This window comes from Mus caroli, unplaced genomic scaffold (genome assembly GCF_978045245.1).
Source record: "Mus caroli unplaced genomic scaffold, Mus_caroli_1 scaffold_10, whole genome shotgun sequence".
Taxonomy (NCBI): domain Eukaryota; kingdom Metazoa; phylum Chordata; class Mammalia; order Rodentia; family Muridae; genus Mus; species Mus caroli.
In genome coordinates this window covers 37,780,954-37,800,553 of record NW_028227265.1, presented here as the reverse complement: position 1 = coordinate 37,800,553, position 19,600 = coordinate 37,780,954, and the positions used below count along the sequence as shown (strand labels likewise).

The following is a 19,600-nucleotide window of genomic DNA, read 5'->3' as shown; positions in this document are numbered from 1 at the left end:
ATATATAATTCAACCCTACATCAATCCTGTTTAACACTCTGGAACACATTTTGTGATGGGGATATTCAATTATCAACAATTTGATTTCATTTTCTGACACAGCATTTCGATACGTAGCCCAGGCTGGCCTGAACTTGTGGTCTTCCGGTCTCAGCCTCACGTGTGCTGGGGTGATTAGGTCAGTGCCAGCACACACAGACCTATCTTTTGACCCTGAGTAAGAATTCAGTAGTGCCAACCCACCTGCGTGGCTCTTTATTTGGGAGTTGACCTATGGATGATCTATCTAAGGATGATGTCAGTCATGTTTGGCTTTTCCTCTCCTTCGGCTCTTTTGATTTCCCCTCCATTCCCTTTATGAGTTATGAGTTATGTTTGCTGCCTTGCTTTCATTAAGAACAATTAGCACCTTGCCCCTCATTGTTTCATTTAGTGGCAACCTTTAAGTTTTTCAGATGTGTCTTGGATCTTTTTTTTTCCCCTCTGATACCATAAATCAGTATCTCTCAAGCTTTCCCATGTGTATAATGGAAAATGTCTTGAATTTGTCCCTGTACCTCATTAAATTGATTTTCTGCACTATCCACCCTGCTGTTCGTATGAGTTTTTAATTAATCAATTGTGTTTCCTCTCCACTCTCTCTCCCCTTATCAGTCGCTCCCTTTCTCATCCTGCACACTTTGGCTTCTGGATTCAATGGCCCCTTCGATGATATTGAAAGAGCAAATCAAAAATTGCCTCCAGCTGCCATTTCTTGCAGAAAAGTCCATATGGTGAGAGTGTTTTCTGTGGCCTCCAAATATCCTGTCCTCTGACCTGCCAGGGCTCCTTACATGCCTGGGGCCCCATCTGCACATCTCTTAGCTCCTTCTGAACAGGCAATTTTAGGGCGTCCTATTAGTACCTCCCCTTACATCCTGGGTGAAGAAGGATCATGAACTGGTGTTCTGGAGCCTTCCCGGTGCCCACAGATCATGCTATGAGGAGCAGTCGTGTCTGCCCTACAAGACAACAGCCAACTCTGAACTGGGTTTTCATTGCCTTACAAGAAAAAAAAAAAAAAGTCATGTAGTGTTGCTCATTCAGTATCTAGACACTGAGTGTGTGTGTGTGTGTGTGTGTGTGTGTTTTAAACAAAGTGTATTAGCAGAACCTGCAACTACCATTCTTGTGATGGATGAATTCACCAGCAATGACTGGCTATAGATAAAAGTGAGTCTATGGTGCAGTTGTCTTTCACTGACCCAAACAGCCTAAAGATCCAAAAATAAAGTATTGATAAATCAATTAATGTGTGGGTATGTGGCCCTCAAAAATGCATGTGTATTAGATAGAATGATAATATTTTTATTGTTTAAGAATCACAAAACCTAGCCTGAGCCATTCTTATAAAAATAATAGAGAGGGCTTGAGATATATCTCGGTGGTAGAGTATATGCCTAAAGCCCCAGGTCTAATCCCACAAACAATTACACAAATGCATAGCCACGCATGCTCAACATGATGGCCCGATGTGCTTACATATGTGTAAACGTGTATAGAGAGATAGACAGCACATAGCATGCCTTTATCCTGGATGTCATTATTATTGAGATTCAAACTCACTTCAATTCCTGGACTTTCTTTTCTTGTTTTCAGTGCACACACTGTGCTTTCCTTTTCAAACATCAGTTGATGCCTCCCCCCACCTCAACAAATGATCAAAATGTGACAGAGCTGGGCGTTCTGGTCATGTCATTACTGAGAATATCGTCATGACCCCCAGCATTAAAAAAAAAACCCTAACCAGGCTGGAGAGATGGCTCAGTAGTTAAGAGCACTTGCTGATTTTGCAGAGGACCAGGTTTGAATCCATATCATAGCTCTGAACTGCTCCTAATTTCAGTCCCAGGGAATCCAACGCTTTCTGCAAACCAGACATATGTGTAATACATATACATACATGTAATCAAAACACTCAAACACATAAAATAAGCAATTCTAAAAGATTTCTTTGGAGGGAAACAAAACAGAAAAGGCCTTGCTATCCAGGAAGGTTCTGAAATGACTTCTGAATTAACAGAAAGAAATGTGCAAGTCTCTTCTTGTCTGTGTGCATGTATAGTTCCATTTTGGTAAGGATTTATCCATGTTACACCCCTGTGGGACTCTGGAGCTGTGAAAGGGTTGAGGGCTGGTGGAGGTGGCAGGGGTGGCTCAAGGCTTCTCTTCCAGCAGTGCTACCTGGGAAGTCAGAGTGTTAGCTTGAAGTCATTTACTGTTTTAGTTATAACTTGTTTATTTTGGTTTTGTTTGTTCTGTTTTGTTTTCTTGGGAGACAGTTCTATGTGCAATAGTTCTGAATGTCCTGAAACTCATTCTGTAGACCAGGCTAGCCTTGAACTCATAAAGATCCATCTGCCTCTGCCTTCCAGGTGCTGTGACTGAAGGCATGAGTTACCATGGCTCACCTTTTAATGTTTGAGATTTTTGTTTGTTTGTTTTGTTTTGTTTGTTTTTATTTTGCTTTTTTTTTTTTAATTTTAGGAGTATTTACACCAAGGCAATTGGCATGTGGTTCCGTTCAGGACCCCCTTTAGAGCTTGTATGTAAACATGTGCGTGCCAGTGCACCATAGCTTTGCAGTGAGCTGATCTATGAGGAATGTGAACAGGGGCAGTGAAGCCACCTTGCCCAAGGTCACACAATGGCAGGAAGCCAGAGCCGGTTGGACAGACAGGTCTCCCCCAACTCTGCTTCCAACTGTCCCTCAAGAACTCTGGTTGAGAACAGCGCCATCCTGGCCGGCCAGGGCTGAGCAGGGTGTTTATGTCAGTTAGGAGTGAGGCCTTCATTTCCAGAGCCTGAGGAGAAATGCCCACAGACACTAGACAGCTTTCTGTGAATTCGCTCAGAGACTTCTGGTAATAAAGGTAATTAATCTACGTGTGAAACTACATTTCTCAGATAATTGTTTTGTTTTTTAAGTGTAAGTCCCTGTATTAAACAACACAAGTTTCTTACCGTGTGTGCAATGATTTTGTTAATTAAATTGCTGCTAAAACAATATTTATTTTTCGCCTTAAAATCAGCTGAATATCAATGCCCAATCAATATGATGTTGCCGGGAGGCATGCTTGCTTCGAATTTGCTTCACAAATCCGCTGCAGGTAATTTCCACTCAGTCAATAAGACATGTTTCAAAAGCTACTTTTCCGTCCCAACAGGCAACACTGGTCTAATTTACAATTGGATAAAAACTGGCAAACTATACACACCTGAGTTAAATGTAATTTGTAATAGGATTTTTTTTTTCAGAGAAAGATTTGATTTTGTGTGCTTGCTATGCATGCAATCCTGAGCTGTTTTCGGAGAAGATTACTGGCAAACATAAATTGCTTTGTTTTTCCTTTCAGGCATAATTTTTAGTTGTTGTTCTTGGGGTGGGGAGGGGGGACCATCAGGGAGAGCAAACAAAATGATCGCTGTCTCTGATACATACTTGTGGACTCCATGGGTAATACGTTGGAAAAGAATTATTATGGTCTGTGCTCATTTTTTTAAGGGTAAAAAAAAATTATTTTTGATTCCAAGACAGATTTTTCCCCTGTTTCCTTCTATTTTGGAAGATGCAGAGAGGAAGTGGGAACTGTCAGGGTTTGGCTGAGTGAAACTTACAAATTAATCCCAGGGCTGGAAATCACAACAAAGGTTGAAATCTGTAATTAGTGATAGAAACTCTAATTAACTTATTGGGAACTGCATACAGTGTGGGCGCTCTTCCTCGGCGGGTAGGTACCATTATTAGAAAATTCTCTAGGAAGCTGGTCTCTCTCGGCTCTCACCCCTCCATCACATCCCCCTGGCTGCCAATTTGATTGGTTAAGTAGTTTGGACTGTGCAATCCTCTTTTTCTTTTGGATTGATGTGTTTATTACTTTTTGTGACAGTGGCTCCCAAGGCAGATGTTCAATAAAGGGGGTAAAAAAAATCTGATACAGACCCAAGTCAGGAGAGAAGCGGTGGAGACTGGAGAAAATTGGGGAAGTTCTCATAAGCATAGAGCTGTTATTGGAGATTTTGCTCGCAGCGTTTGTAGCGCTTGCGTTATTTACTCTTCGGCAGACGGAAACCTAGCGGGGAATTATTGAAAGCTGAGTTTCCTGAGTTTTAAATTGCGCTTGTTTGATGCGCATCCTGGCAGCCACACATCAACGGGAAGACTAAATTGATGCTCCAAGCAGTGGGTGCCTTTGCTTCTCTCAGTCTCTCTCTGTCTCTGGGTTGCCTGGGATGAGAACGGACTTAGCTGTCAGGTAATTAGCTAGTTCATTTGGCGGCCTCACTGAGCAAGGTCAGCCTGAGGAAGCTATGACTATGTCACATGTCCCCAGGACATTCCCAACGCTACACTCCCTGCTCACCTGTGCAGCTCTTCAGAGCGCTCCTGGCTTCTCTTCTTGACCCTTCTGTCTGCACCTGCCGATGCGTCCTGTCCCATACATACATCTCTGCCTCAGATGCATACTTTGGTGCTAGGGACTTGGTGACAAACCCGTACATGGCACTTTCTTCCAAAGCCTTTACTGTTTTTGTTTGGGTTTGGTTTTGCGGTGGTTGTTGCAACACGGCTTGTCTATGGCATCCTTGATGTCACCGTAACACAGTGAGTCAGGAGCCTTCTGGGTCAGGACTGTGGCTAGTGACAGCACATTTAACCAATCTTTCCCTCACGGAGGCTGCCAGAACAGGACCTCTCAAACGCCCTACCCTTTCTGTGAGGCAGCTGCATCTCAGGGTGCCCCAAATGCCATCCATGGCTTCCCCTTCTGTTCTGTGTCCTGCTTCAGCTCAGCAGAGGACACTCTTAAAGGGATAATAATCCTGTGCTTGGCAGCAGCCTGGCCTCAGAGCGCTCAGTAACCACAGCTCCCTTCTAGGCACTTTCTTGACACGCTACTTTACCAGTCTCCAAAACGGTCCGAAGTAGAAAACCTCGACTTTGGCTTTTACTTGCTACTTCTCAACTGTATCTCACCTTTGAAACAGCCATTCTGCATGTACTTATTGAAAACTCTCTCTCATTCTCTCTCTCTCTGACTCTGTGTGTGTGTGTGTGTGTGTGTGTGTGTGTGTATGTGTGTGTGTGAAAGAGAGAGAGAGAAAGAGAGAGAGAGAGAGATTTGCTATTTCTGAGATACAGGGGTGGGTGCTGAGAAATGTTTCGTTAAATCTCTGGAGAGGTCTGCTTTTATTTATTTATTTATTTATTTATTTATTTATTTATTTATTTATTGACAAGGTCTTAACACATAGCCCACGCTGGCTTTGAGCTACAGAATTCTCACCTCAGTCTCTTGAGAGCTGGGACTTCAGGCATGTGCCACCACACCCAGTTTGATGTCTTTCAGTGCCCTAAATTCCATCAGTCTGAGAGTAGCTTCCTTGGTTCATTAAAAAAAAAAAAAAAAAAGCCTTAGTCCTAAGAGCAAGGGATGCAGGTGAAATGTACGACTTTGCAGCATCGAGTGCCCATCCAATGTGATGTTGGGGTTGGCATACCAGACAGTTGTCTGCTGTCTGTATTGCTCTCCTTCCCTGCCAGGTGAAAGGGGACACACAAAACTCAGAGGGACCCAACTGGCTGTATTAGGTATCTGTCACCCCCTGGAAAGCAGCCCTGGACATCCAGGGCAGAGTAATAGCTTTTTAAGAACGCACGGTGATTTGAAATTTAGAGAGGTCAAAACAGTAAAACATAGGGATCATGGATATTTCCACCAGGAACAAAGGGAGATTAAAATGACCACCCATGTCATTCTTTTCTGCCCGATGGAAAAGACATGGTCACCTATGATGGGTGTGTGAAATGCAGCTGGGAATGGAGGTGCCGGACACCTGGCAAGAACACCCATTCCAGGCAGTTCCCATGTGTCACGTCGCTGCCTCTTGTTGGGAAGGACTAAGGACACAAATCTCTGCAGACCTCCTTTTGCACTAAGTAGCATAGGAGCTCTGGAGTAGCAAGAGAACCATTGGAGGCAGGCCCTCCTTGGTAGGCTTGGAGTCTAACCTGGGGGAGTAGGGGACTGAATGTGTCCCTCCAGTTCTTGTGTTGAAGTCTTAACCCCAAGTACCTCTGTGTAACCACATCTGGACAAGAAGTCTATACCAAAGGAAGAGTCGGAGTTTCCAGGCAGTGCCTGTCCAAGGTCACTAATGTCTATCCTAAGAAGGGCACATCTAGACACCATATATGGTTGCACCATGAGAACATATGGGGACGCTTTGGGAAGTTGGCTATCTGCAAGCGAGGAAAGAAGCCTATTCTGTAGTTTGGGTCTTAAATGTACCCCAAAAGCTCACGTGATAAAGGCCTGGCTCTCAGTCCATGACAGTATTGAGTGGAGAGGAAATTTTGAAGAGACAGGACATAGTGGAAGGTTTTGGATCACTGAGGACAAACCCTTGAAGGGAACTGTGGGAATTCCCTGCTCCTTGCCTTCTATGGGGTAGGGGAACCAGTTTGCTGATCAGGAGCTAACTCTCAGCTCTCTGTCACAATGTACTTACAGTCTTGCTGGAAAGCAACACGGCCCACCAACCATGGGCAATGGTCCCATCCTGTAGACAAAGCTATCCATTTTTAAAATGGATCACCTCAGGTATTTCTATGTGAAGGAAACTGATTAATGCATCCTCAGTAGCCAGCCCCGATGATACCTTGATCTTGGGCCTGCAGCCCACAACCTCATGAGAAAATAATTCCCTGCTGTCCAAACTGTTCATCTATGATGTTTCCTGTGGAGGCCTGAGCAATCTTCCCTAGCAGGGCAATAGCAGGGATAGTTAAGTAGTATCCTTTGAGGGAGAACTTGCAAAGGGAAGAGGAAGAAGGCTTGAGCAAGGCCCTCCTGGGTAGGCAGGGACATTCTCCATCTCCTTCCAGTTTCTCCCTCAAATTCCTTGCCACTCCCAACCTTGTTCTTATCAAGAGATACCGAGTAGGAGAGCCGGGTCTGAAGAACTTCAGACAGAACCAGAGAAGGAGAGTTTGCTTTCTGGGTTTTGACAATAGAGACATTTGACCTGACATCACAGTTTTTTGGGTCTTCCTTCTCTTCTTCCTCCTCCTCTTCCTCCTCTCCCTCTTCTTCCTCTTTCTCTTCCTCTTCTTCTTCTTTTCCAAATAATTTATTGCCTGGTAGCCCAGGCTGGCCCGGAACTCCTGATCCTCATATACCTGCTTCCAGACACTGGGATTGCAGAGCTGGCTTTCACTTTGACCCTATCAACAGTATCACCCATAAAATGTTCTCAATTATTTCCAACTTCCATGCTTGGCCTCAGACCCATACAGACTGGTGCTGATTCCAGTGGAGGAAAAGCAATGGACAGGAGATATTAGGACCCCTGGATACTTGTTTCAAAAAATTTAAAAAAAAAGAAAAAAAGAATAAAATTCACGAAAACACCTTGGGGCCAGATGATCGTTGACAGCGGGAGTGTTTGGTTGGGAAGATTCTAAATAGCATAAAAAATGACCATTTAAAAAAAAGAAAAGAAAGAAATTTAACAAAAAAAAAAAGAAGAAGAAGAGAACCCTCTTGGATGTCTGCATCAAATAAATCTAATAAGACAGAGTGAAAAATATTGGATTTATTTTTACAAGTTAGCTGTGACCTTCTCAACCTTCTGATGGATTCACTTCGCACAGTTCCTCTTAAGGGCCTTAGGGTTATGACTAACTCATAAAAATAAATCCAATATTTCCCCCTTAGCCATGTCATAGCCAATGTAGGAATTCAGATGATGGGGCCAGGGAGGAGGGTTTTCATTTTCTTTGACCTCCGTTATGAGAGGCACAGGCCCCCAGCCCTGCCAGGGCTTCCTCCTTCCCAGCCCTCCCCACTCTATGTACAAAGCAAGAGAACCAATGTACCCGTGTTGAGGCCAAGCCCGGGGCAGGGCATGGAGGAGCAAGGTGGCCGGACAAGGACCCCAGCATGCCTGGAGAGACACCTGGGTGTCCTGGCCTTGGAGGAGCCAAGCAGTGGGAGGCTCCCTCTGTCTGAGGAGAAAGAGTGTCTCCCAGCTGAGGGAATGAGTCTCCATGGAATCTTGCCTTTATTAGCTAAGACCCGCCTGCTGCTTGGGTCAGAGATTCCATTCCTGTCATTCTCGGGGACACGGCAGTCATTAAACCCAATGTCTCTTGACCATTGGTGGTACCCAAGGTACGAGAGGGCACTGAACTGACAGGGACATACAAACCAGACGTGGTTCCTGTCCCAGGTGCCTGTGGGCCCACAGCCGCCTGAGACTCCAGAGAAAAACTGAGTTCCAGAGAAAGCAGATGCTGGTAAGTCCCTGGGCAGACAGTCCGTGAGGACTTCCTGGTGGAAGTAATGATGGGGCTGAGCAATGGTTAGAGACCACTTCAAAATGGTCCCTCCTCCATTTCTTTCTTTTTTTTTTTTTTTATATTTTTATTACATATTTTCCTCAATTACATTTCCAATACTATCCCAAAAGTCCCCCATAGCGCCCCCCACTTCCCTACCCACCCATTCCCATTCTTTTGGCCCTGGCATTCCCCTATATTGGGGCATATAAAGTTTGCAAGTCCAATGGGCCTCTCTTTCCATTGATGGCCGACTAGGCCATCTTTCGATACATATGCAGCTAGAGACAAGAGCTCCGGGGTTCTGGTTAGTACATCATGTTGTTCCAACAATAGGGTTGCAGATCCCTTTAGCTCCTTGGGTACTTTCTCTAGCTTCTCCATTGGGAGCCCTGTGATACATCCAATAGCTGACTGTGAACATCCACTCCTGTGTTTGCTAGGCCCCGGCATCGTCTCACAAGAGACAGCTATATTTGGGTCCTTTCAGCAAAATCTTGCTAGTGTATGCAATGGTGTCAGCGTTTAGAAGCTGATTATGGGACGGATCCCTGGATACAGCAGTCTCTAAATGGTCCATCCTTTCATCACAGCTACGAACTTTGTCTCTGTAACTCCTTCCCTGGGTGTTTTGTTCCCAATTCTAAGAAGGTGCACAGTGTCCACACTTTGGTCTTCATTCTTCTTGAGTTTCATGCGTTTATCAAATTGTATCTTATATCTTGGGTATCCTAAGTTTTGGGCTAATATCCACTTATCAATGAATACATATTGTGTGAGTTCTTTTGTGATTGTGTTACTTCACTCAAGATGATGCCCTCCAGGTCCATCCATTTGGCTAGGAATTTCATAAATTCATTCTTTTTAATAGCTGAGTAGTACTCCATTGTGTAAATGTACCATAATTTCTGTATCCATTCCTCTGTTGAGGGACATCTGGGTTCTTTCCAGCTTCTGGCTATTATAAATAGGGCTGCTATGAACATAGTGGAGCATGTGTCCTTTTTACCGGTTGGGACATCTTCTGGATATATGCCCAGGAGAGGTATTGCTGGATCCTCCGGTAGTACTATGTCCAATTTTCTGAGGAACCGCCAGACTGATTTCCAGAGTGGTTGTACAAGCTTGCAATCCCACCAACAATGGAGGAGTGTTCCTCTTTCTCCACATCCTCGCCAGCATCTGCTGTCACCTGAATTTTTGATCTTAGCCATTCTGACTGGTGTGAGGTGGAATCTCAGGGTTGTTTTGATTTGCATTTCCCTGATGATTAAGGATGTTGAACATTTTTTCAGGTGCTTCTCTGCCATTCGGTATTCCTCAGGTGAGAATTCTTTGTTCAGTTCTGAGCCCCATTTTTTAATGGGGTTATTTGACTTTCTGGAGTCCACCTTCTTGAGTTCTTTATATATATTGGATATTAGTCCCTTATCTGATTTAGGATAGGTGAAGATCCTTTCCCAATCTGTTGGTGGTTTTCTTGTCTTATTGATGGTGTCTTTAGCCTTGCAGAAGCTTTGTAGTTTCATGAGGTCCCACTTGTCAATTCTCGATCTTACAGCACAAGCCATTACTGTTCTATTCAGGAATTTTTCCCCTGTGCCCATATCTTCAAGGCTTTTCCCCACTTTCTCCTCTATAAGTTTCAGTGTCTCTGGTTTTATGTAAAGTTCCTTGATCCACTTAGACTTGACCTTAGTACAAGGAGATAGGAATGGATCGATTCGCATTCTACATGTTAACAACCAGTTGTGCCAGCACCATTTGTTGAAAATGCTGTCTTTCTTCCACTGGATGTTTTTAGCTCCCTTGTCGAAGATCAAGTGACCATAGGTGTGTGGGTTCATTTCTGGGTCTTCAATTCTATTCCATTGGTCTATTTGTCTGTCACTATACCAGTACCATGCAGTTTTTATCACAATTGCTCTGTAGTAGAGCTTTAGGTCCGGCATGGTGATTCCACCAGAGGTTCTTTTATCCTTGAGAAGAGTTTTTGCTATCCTAGGTTTTTTGTTATTCCAGATGAATTTGCAGATTGCACTTTCTAATTCGTTGAAGAATTGATTTGGAATTTTGATGGGGATTGCATTGAATCTGTAGATTGCTTTTGGCAAGATAGCCATTTTTACAATGTTGATCCTGCCAATCCATGAGCATGGGAGATCTTTCCATCTTCTGAGATCTTCTAGAATTTCTTTCTTCAGAGACTTGAAGTTTTTATTATACAGATCTTTCACTTCCTTAGTTAGAGTCACGCCAAGATATTTTATATTATTTGTGACTATTGAGAAGGGTGTTGTTTCCCTAATTTCTTTCTCAGCCTGTTTATTCTTTGTGTAGAGAAAGGCCATTGATTTGTTTGAGTTAATTTTATATCCAGCTACTTCACCGAAGCTGTTTATCAGGCTTAGGAGTTCTCTGGTGGAATTTTTAGGGTCACTTATATATACTATCATATCATCTGCAAAAAGTGATATTTTGACTTCATCTTTTCCAATTTGTATCCCTTTGATCTCCTTTTGTTGTCGAATTGCTCTGGCTAGGACTTCAAGTACAATGTTGAATAGGTATGGAGAAAGTGGACAGCCTTGTCTAGTCCCTGATTTTAGAGGGATTGCTTCAAGCTTCTCACCATTTACTTTGATGTTGGCTACTGGTTTGCTGTAGATTGCTTTTATCATGTTTAGGTATGGGCCTTGAATTCCTGATCTTTCCAAGACTTTTATCATGAATGGGTGTTGGATCTTGTCAAATGCTTTTTCCGCATCTAAGGAGATGACCATGTGGTTTTTGTCTTTGAGTTTGTTTATATACTGGATTACGTTGATGGATTTCTGTATATTGAACCATCCCTGCATCCCTGGGATGAAACCTACTTGGTCAGGATGGATGATTGTTTTGATGTGTTCTTGGATTCGGTTAGCAAGAACTTTATTGAGGATTTTTGCATCAATATTCATAAGGGATATTGGTCTGAAGTTTTCTATCTTTGTTGGGTCTTTTTGTGGTTTAGGTATCAGAGTAATTGTGGCTTCATTTCTTTCTCTCCACTGCCCATGTGTCTGTACATTATGTTGCTTTATTTCTCAAATGTGAGCGCCAGCCAGTCATTTCTCAGCATCTCCTGCAGTATGTCTTCATGGAACCTTCCCTGTCCACAGCTGATGCTCAGGTGTTTATTTTGGGTAAGCCTCTAAGATCCCTGGGGCCTCTGCCTATATTTTTGATGGCTTAGGATTATTCCTGAGGGGCCTCTGGGGAATATTAGAACGTATAACAAAATATGTCTAAGACAAAACTGACCTCTTTAGCCACTTTAAAGTGTACAGTTAGGGACCTTGGCTGCATCTGCAGTACGGTGTACCAACGATGTAACGGATGGAATATAGGAACGGAAAGGATGTCACTTTGACACTAGACCAGCGTTGTCTGGTTGTTTCTCTTTCCTTGCTTTGAGGGCATCTACTTACTAGCAACTAGCTGACCCATTAGAGGCTCAGAGCCAGGAACAGCAGCTGCCAGCGGTGAAAGCCTGTGATTAACCCATAGCTACCTGGGAGACTTTGGTAGTAGTTCCTGGACAGGTAAAGACACCAGCTTTGGAAAACATGGATCCTGATGGGAAGGCTGAGCCACATAGGACCCACCTGAGCCAACCTGGGACACCAGACGGACAGAAACAGGTGGCATATGGCTTTGTGGTCAGTTTGGGGGGGAGGGATGTTCCCTGACTCTCATGATGCTAAGCTGCGTGGAGTAATTTAGACCGCAGCATATGAGACCAAGGCTTTGTGGCTTGTTTCTCTGAAGTGGAGGATTCAGAAGCCCAGGCCCTTTTCTCCCTGTGACTCCAGCTCTTAGCCCCGTACACAAGATGGATAGTTGAGTGCCACACGATTGATCGATGCTGGACTCTCTCAGAATTACAACCTACCCTTCCTGTGCCCTTGATGGTGATCTAAACTTGGGAGTCAGTGGCCGTTGATTTGCTATCTTTCTCATTCCCAAGAACCTCCCCATCTGAGGGACCCGGGTGCTCTCCGAGGTGGTCCTGCTGTTTCTCTTTTGTGTAAGCTCCCCCTTCTTCTCTCCTCTTTCCTGGTGCTGTTGTAATGGTCCACACATTACAGTCCCTTGGTCACTTCCCATGCCCTGTAGAGAGACATCAGTTGTGCTCACTAGAAATGAGCACACTATTCAAAGGGGTTCTCCTAAAGTACCCACAGGAAGTCTGGACCCCCCTTGATCCATAGGTGTAAGAACTGGGATCCAGGAGCGGGTGTGGGAGGTGGAGTCACCAGTCCTGGAAACAGATTCCGGGTACCAGCATCGAGGTGCTTATCTACTGTATGGCACAGCAGCAAGTGTTTTTTATGCAGCTTTTGGACCAATGGGGAATTGACTTGAGCTCTGGAGTAGTAAACCATCCTATTGTTGCTATGGGGACATGCCAGGCTGATGGCACCTAAGGGGACTTCTGTAAAGATGGGGAGTTGGCCATTGCCCTGTTCTGGGCCCATTCTGCGGTTCCACTAGTTTGCTAGGATCCCCCATCTTGTATCACATGGTTTACCAGAGGACATGAGCACTTGCACTATTAAAGTGGTTGGGGTGCCTCCCTTATGATCTATCGGGCCTCACCCAGTGGCCGCAGCACCCACACAAAGAGGCACCTCCTATCTACCCAGCAGGGAAGCAAGACCCCAGGAAACTCTGAATCCTTCCCCTCCCAAGTGATGTTGTCAAGTCACTTCTGCTCCCTTCAGCACAGACGCACAACTGCACCTTCACCAGGGATGACATGGCGAGCCCGGACACTATCCTCGGCATCATGTCTACTGTCCCCAGAGGGCCTCTCCCCAGCTTCTGGGAGTTGGTGATGGGGCTCTCCCCATGTCTGTAATGAGCTGAGTTGGAATTTGGGGGTTCGGCATCATTTTATCTTGTCTGTTCCCCACATCCAACCTTGACTAATCCACAGTTGGTTGATGTCCACTCAAAACTTTCTGATCTCACAGAAGTCCATAAGCTCTAGGTCTTCCCATTTGGCTGGTTTTTTTTAATTGTTCTTTTAATTTTTACTGATTTATTTTATTGCCTTTTCCTTCCCTCCTCCCTCCTTCCTTCCCTCCTCTCTCCCTTCCTCTTTCCCTCCTTCCCTCCTTCTTCCTTTTATCCCTCCGTCCTTCCCTCCTTTCTCCCTTCATCCTTTCCCCTCTCCTTTTCTCCTTCCTTCTTTCTTTTCTTCCTTTTTCCTCTTTTGCACCTACCCTTTCTTGGAGGCCAGAGCTTCAGATAACGTGAACATTCCATAAATATCCACATGTCCCAAACCTAGCTCATGACATGTCAGCTCACAAACTGACCTACTTCAGACTACCCCCAGCAGTAAATTTCCCAGAGGCCTCGTGGACCATCTCTGATGCCTCATTGTCTATTGCTGCTCCATTACCTGTGTCTTGGTCACATTACTTCACTGTCCTCTTTATATGTTTTCTATTTGTCTCTTATCATCACATTCTAAGATCTGCAAACTCTCAAGGGTTTGGGACCTTTTGTAAAGAAGATCAAATGATATGGCCCCTGAGGAGAACAGCTTGGTAACTTCATGAGATATTGAACGTGTAATTACCATGACACCCATCAGCTCCACTCCTAGGTATATACTCAGAGCTATTGAGTGTAGGTTTTCAAACAAAAGTGTGTACACTCATGGTTTTGGTCCTCCCAGCTCAGTATATAGAGGTCAGTGGATTAAAACAACTCAAGAACCCATCCATCAGTAGATAACTGGATAAACTTTGATATATATGTGTAATAGAATACTACCCAGTTATAACAATATTGTTTCTTTGAAGTTCAAATTTAACTGAAAGCATATTTAACTGGATGTTGTTTCATCAAGCAAAACTGTCCGCAGCCCATCAGAGGCCACAAGGCTGTTCACTGGGGCTCTGATGTCATCTGACAGCCATATTGGTAGTGTCTCTGCCTTTGGGTATGGCTCTGTCCCATGCCCATCACCAGAGAAGGCGTTCTTTTCTTTCTTTCCATTCTCAAATTGCAGACAGGCTAGACAGGAGATTGGTGACTGTCTAAGCCTCTGCCCAGCTCCTTAGTTGGCCCATTTTTGCTTGGTTAGCACTGACCTTGTGCCCAGTGTCTTGGACTTTGCTGGTTAGGAGAATATGATGTTGCTGACAACCTTGTGTAAGTCTTGTGGATTATTTAATGTGATTCATCTTGTCAGTGGGGTGGAGGAAACACCACAGCCCCCCCCCCCCCCGTCTTTTTCCAGATGCACAGTCTCAGGCTGGTGTTCCTGGACCACTTGGCTGTGAGCAGCCATCTCTGCCAGTGCTCCTGTAAGCAAGGCTGCTGTTTCTCTAGCCTGAGAATATAAGCAATATCCTCCCGTTGGGGCGCCAATGACAGCAGTTTGCTTCAAGAGCACAAATTAAAGTGATGGCACCAAGGGCATTAATGGTGTTAGCAGAGTCAACACGGAAAGCATCACAGGCTCCCTACTTAATATGAAGAGTGACTAGGCAAGGTGCTGGCTTTCCAGCCAAGACTTCATTCCAGAGACCAGTGGGGAGAAAAGAGGAGGGAAGAGCCTTGACCTGCCATTCAACTGCCACTGGGCAGCTCATCAGCCCCTGTGGGGCTGTGGGAGGGAAGGTAAAGGTTAGGGACTCTCAGCAAATATTTGGCAGGCTGTTCCCAGTGTTGATAGCTTTGGACACAAGGTAATTCTGTACTGAAGGGCTCATGATCCCTGAGCAAATGCCTGGCCTAACTGGTAACTCAAGGGCTGAGCCAACCCATCTCCTCTGGGACAGGCAGGAAGGGAGAAAACCCATCCAGCATATAGGTGGAGGTTTGGGTAAAAGAGCCCACCTGCTGGGGGATGCTTTCGTGTGTGTGTGTGTGTGTGTGTGTGTGTGTGTGTGTGTGTGTGTGAGAGAGAGAGAGAGAGAGAGAGAGAGAGAGAGAGAGAGAGAGAGGAGAGTTGAAGCATTGTGTGCAGTATTTTGTTGTCTATAAAAATGCTTATGGTCAAACACCACGTAGCAGCTTCTGAAACAGGGGTCGGTGGGGGGACAGGAAATGTGCTCTGAGCAAAGAGCTTGCTTATTATTGGATCTCATGATTGGATGGCACAGTGAATGAATGAACAAATGACCCATAATTCAATGGGTCCCCTGATCCCATCCCACTGGACTCAGGATGGCTTCCTGGAGAAAGACTTAAATAGAAGTCAGAGCAGTAAGCTGAGAGGTAAGGGGAGAGTAGGTCCAGTCAGAAGGACTAGCATACACATAGCCAGGAAGGTACAGCGGTCAGAGCTAAGAAACACCAGCGCTTTCAAGTAACTGGTACACAGAACCCAGTGACTGACAGACTGACAGAGCTACAGATGGAACCAGAAGCAGAATCCAGAGCTAGATAAAGACCTTGAATTCCTTCTAGAAGCTTCTGAAGGTTTTTTTTTTTAAATAGCAGAGAAACAAGACCTCATTTGTATTTTAGACCATCTCTGTGGAAATGAGCCTGTTCATTCTCATTACTAATGTACTGTAAACACACTATCGCCTATGATATCATGGATCCAGATAGGCACAGTTCCTAACACTCATATGTAACTAAACAATTTCCTTGTAGCAACATACCCTCATTTCATTTCTGTTGCTGTGATCAAATACCTTGACAAAAAAACAAAAACAAAAACAAAACAAAACAAAACAAACAAAAAAACAGGCACAAGGGAGGAGAATTATTTGGCTCGCAATTGTGGGTCACAATCCATCACTTCAGGAAAGTCAAGGCGGGATCTCAAGCAGCTGCTTATACTCAGCGAGCTTTCTTTACTCTTAAACACTTTAAGGCTCAGCCTAGGAAATGATACTGCCATAGTGGGCATCAACTCACAAGGAAAAAGAGACAATCTCCACATAAGCCAGGTATGGATCTATAATCCCAGTGTTCCTACATCAAGATGGAAGGCAGAGAGGGTAGTCCCTGGAAGACCACCCAAACTGGCATATGTAAAGACAAATAACAGGGACCCTGTCCCCCAAGGTTGTCCTCTGACCTCTGCATGCCAACTCTCTCTCTCTTCCAAAGCCTTGGAAAATACTTTTGATTTTATTTTATTTTTTCTGTTTATAGTCGTTTTCTAAACAGAACTTTGGTAGCAGAACGTGCTTTCAGCATATTCGAAGAATCTGTAGGAGACGCACACTGTGATTTATGTTCAGTGAGTCTCCGGCTCTCACAGGTATAAAAGCGAGAGATATTTGTTTGCTGAACGCCCAGTCATTCATCATAGACACCCCCAAGATAGCTGCCACTGCCAAGCAAACTGGCCGTCACAGCTTTCCACGAATGATGTTCAGAGAAACAGAATGTTGAAGACAACATCCTAGTCTTTGTTTCTTGAGAAAGAAGTTACCCTTGAGATGCTCAAAGATGAAGTCCACTCTTGCTTGACAGATAGCACATGCTAGGGAGATTCCAAACAGGGATGCAGCCATCCTTGGACAAACTAGCCTGCTTAGTTTTTGCTTATCGGAACAAAATGGCTCCGAATTTGCATAATTAAAATTCGAATGTCTTTTCAGATCATAACAATGGGTAATTAACATTGTTATTTGTCAGCTGGGAACTATGTAAGGAGGAGGCTATCAGAGCCAGCCGTTTTATTTTGGGCTGCGGCTCATGGACAATCAGGGCTAATTGAATCACCCCCAATTCAGTGGAAATGAATGAAAGGACTATCAGCAGTGCCAGCCAGGCTCACAGGCACACCAGGAAAGGCTGTTGGCTCCAGCAACCCTGCTCAGGATCAGAACCCCGGCCCAGCCTTGAGGACAGCAGCCTGACAGTCTAATTTAGAAGCGTTGCTTAAAATCTTAATCAGAGCGTTGAAATTAACAGAGGCGAGTTTCAATACCATGTTTGTTGTTTATGGTTATCATTTTTAATAAACGTTAAAATGTTTTTCACAGGTGTGGAAAAAGGCACGGCCAGCCCTGAGACAGACTCTCTTAGCTTTTTCAGGAGAAGAAAAATGTCATTGTGCGGAATGAAGACGTAACACAGTCATCAGAGCCCGCCTTCCTTTTATTTCGTGCTTCCCTGAAAGCTATCTGCTCTCCTAAGCCCAAGTCCATCTTCTCCGCACAAGTGATATCTTGATTGACACGTCTCCAAATAAGCTTGTGAATAGCTTTCCGTATTAACCTCGGAATAATTCAGATGTCAAATTACAGCTCGCAGACTCTCTGACTCCTCGCGAGCCCCAGAATGAATTTTTTAAATATTTGGGAGAAAAATATTAAATTTTGTTCAGGTGGGGTCAAAGTTCATATCATTTGGTAATAAAGAGCCACAGAGGGTGTTTGCCCAGGGTGAGCTGCATTGATTTTATTTTGTGCAACAGCTGCAGATCTGGGTGACCCTCAGTGGACTTGTTTGACAGTCACTTGTGCTGTGGGCAGCTTTAGGCATTTTTGCAGGTTGCTTCCATTTCTTTCAGATAGAAAGAGAAACAAACAACAACAACAAATGAAATAAATGAATAAACAAAGGAAGAAAGAAAGAGAGAGAAAGAAAAGAAAGGAAGGAAGGAAGGAAGAAAAAAGAAAGAAAGAGAAAGGGGGGCAAGTTTTGTTGACACCCAAGTGCAGGACTCTTGGCTGATGTCATCTCTAAATCTCTAAATATGCAGCTTTAATTGCGATTCTCTGCAGAAGGAGAGCGCCTGCTTCCATACTTGTTTTCATTACCATTGCAAGGCAGCAAGGCGCGTCAGCCTGGATTCCTGTCTTGCAGACGCTGCAGAAGCATCCTTGCAGGCAAGAAAGCAAAGCAAGGCTCGCTGGAGTGATAATGACCACTTGGCGGGGTCTTTGTTGGATGCTCTGTAATGTGTGGCTGAGAAAACTCATTATTACTGGCTGTTTGTGGAGCTGTAAATATTTAACCAGGAATGCTACCTGCTTTGTGGAAAGGCTTGCTAATTATACCTGCTTCTCTCTATAATTACACATTGTTGTAAAATTCTATGATAACGACACAACTGTGTCTTTCTCATATGGGGTAAATTTATACCAATGACGGCCCCTGAATTTCCATAAGCAATTAGCCTGCACATTTATATTCCCGTGTTTTCCTGTGATTTTATTGAAAGGAAAGATAATGAATTAAATCCAATTATAGTAAGAAGACATCTAGTAAGTTGATGCATATTTTCATAAACAAAGCAAGGAGGAAAGGTATGCCACTGCTCACTGCAGTAGACGTGGTTTGGATAATTCAGAAGCATCCGTGCGATGGCAAGAACCCTGGAAAGCAGCCCCTGATGGAGACTGGGGTTCTCAGGACAGGAGGCATCTACCAGCTGCATATTTCCGGTGTAATGAACCTGGAGAGTTGCCTGTGGCTCGTAGCCTGATGACAGGTAGAACGTCTTTATAAGAAGATAAGTTTCCACAGAGACCCTGGCAAGCCCACGGCAATTGCCCATCATTCCCAGGATCTGCTGAGGAGGTTTGAGGGAGGACCCGGGACTCTGGGAAGAGGAGGACAAACATCCTGGGTTTACTGCTATTGAAGACAAATATTCTTCCTCGTTGGGAACGCGGGTCCTCTAGGGGGTATTTGCAGTGTTTCTCCGGGCTGCATCTGCTTCACCCCAACGTTCTTTCATTCATCTCCTTTAACCAGGTGGCTGTTTATTCAAAAGACACAGAGCCAAAACACTTTTGAGAATCCAAACAAAAACCAGGCAAAGTGAGAGATTTCCACCAATGGCACCATTATTGTCTTCTCTGCCTCTTCAAAACCCTCTCTTCTCCAGCCCCTTCCCCCTCTGTATAAATGCAAACATCTCCAAATGTCAGGGGCAGGGAAGTGACCCTTCAGCAGCCTGGTTTCCTTGTCATTTCAGACACACGTGGAATTCTCAGGTTACGGGCTTTTCTGGAACCTGGTGATGAGTCTGCTTATGAGTTCCATGATCATGAATATCTCTTCTAACACTTCAATAAACAGGAGAATGGCAGTGTTACTGCGTCAAAGAATAAGAGGAGCCGGCCTGGCCTAGGCTGGCCAGTGAACACCAGGCTGCCTGAGGTCTGGGGACTGATAGGTTATCCTTCCTGGCTCTGCCAAGGGACTGCATTCACTTCGATTTCCTCTCAAGAGCCAGGC

General features: G+C 44.5%; 1 long non-coding RNA gene across 1 annotated transcript in view; it reads left to right on the top strand.

Moving 5' to 3' along the window:
• Positions 1-8,219: 8,219 nt before the first annotated feature.
• LOC147002358 (uncharacterized) overlaps positions 8,220-19,600 on the top strand; it is a 28,200-nt gene continuing 16,819 nt past the window's right edge. Inside the window, exon 1 of the long non-coding RNA XR_015048716.1 lies at positions 8,220-8,341. This is a non-coding gene — a long non-coding RNA (uncharacterized LOC147002358). The remainder of the gene's footprint in view (positions 8,342-19,600) is intronic.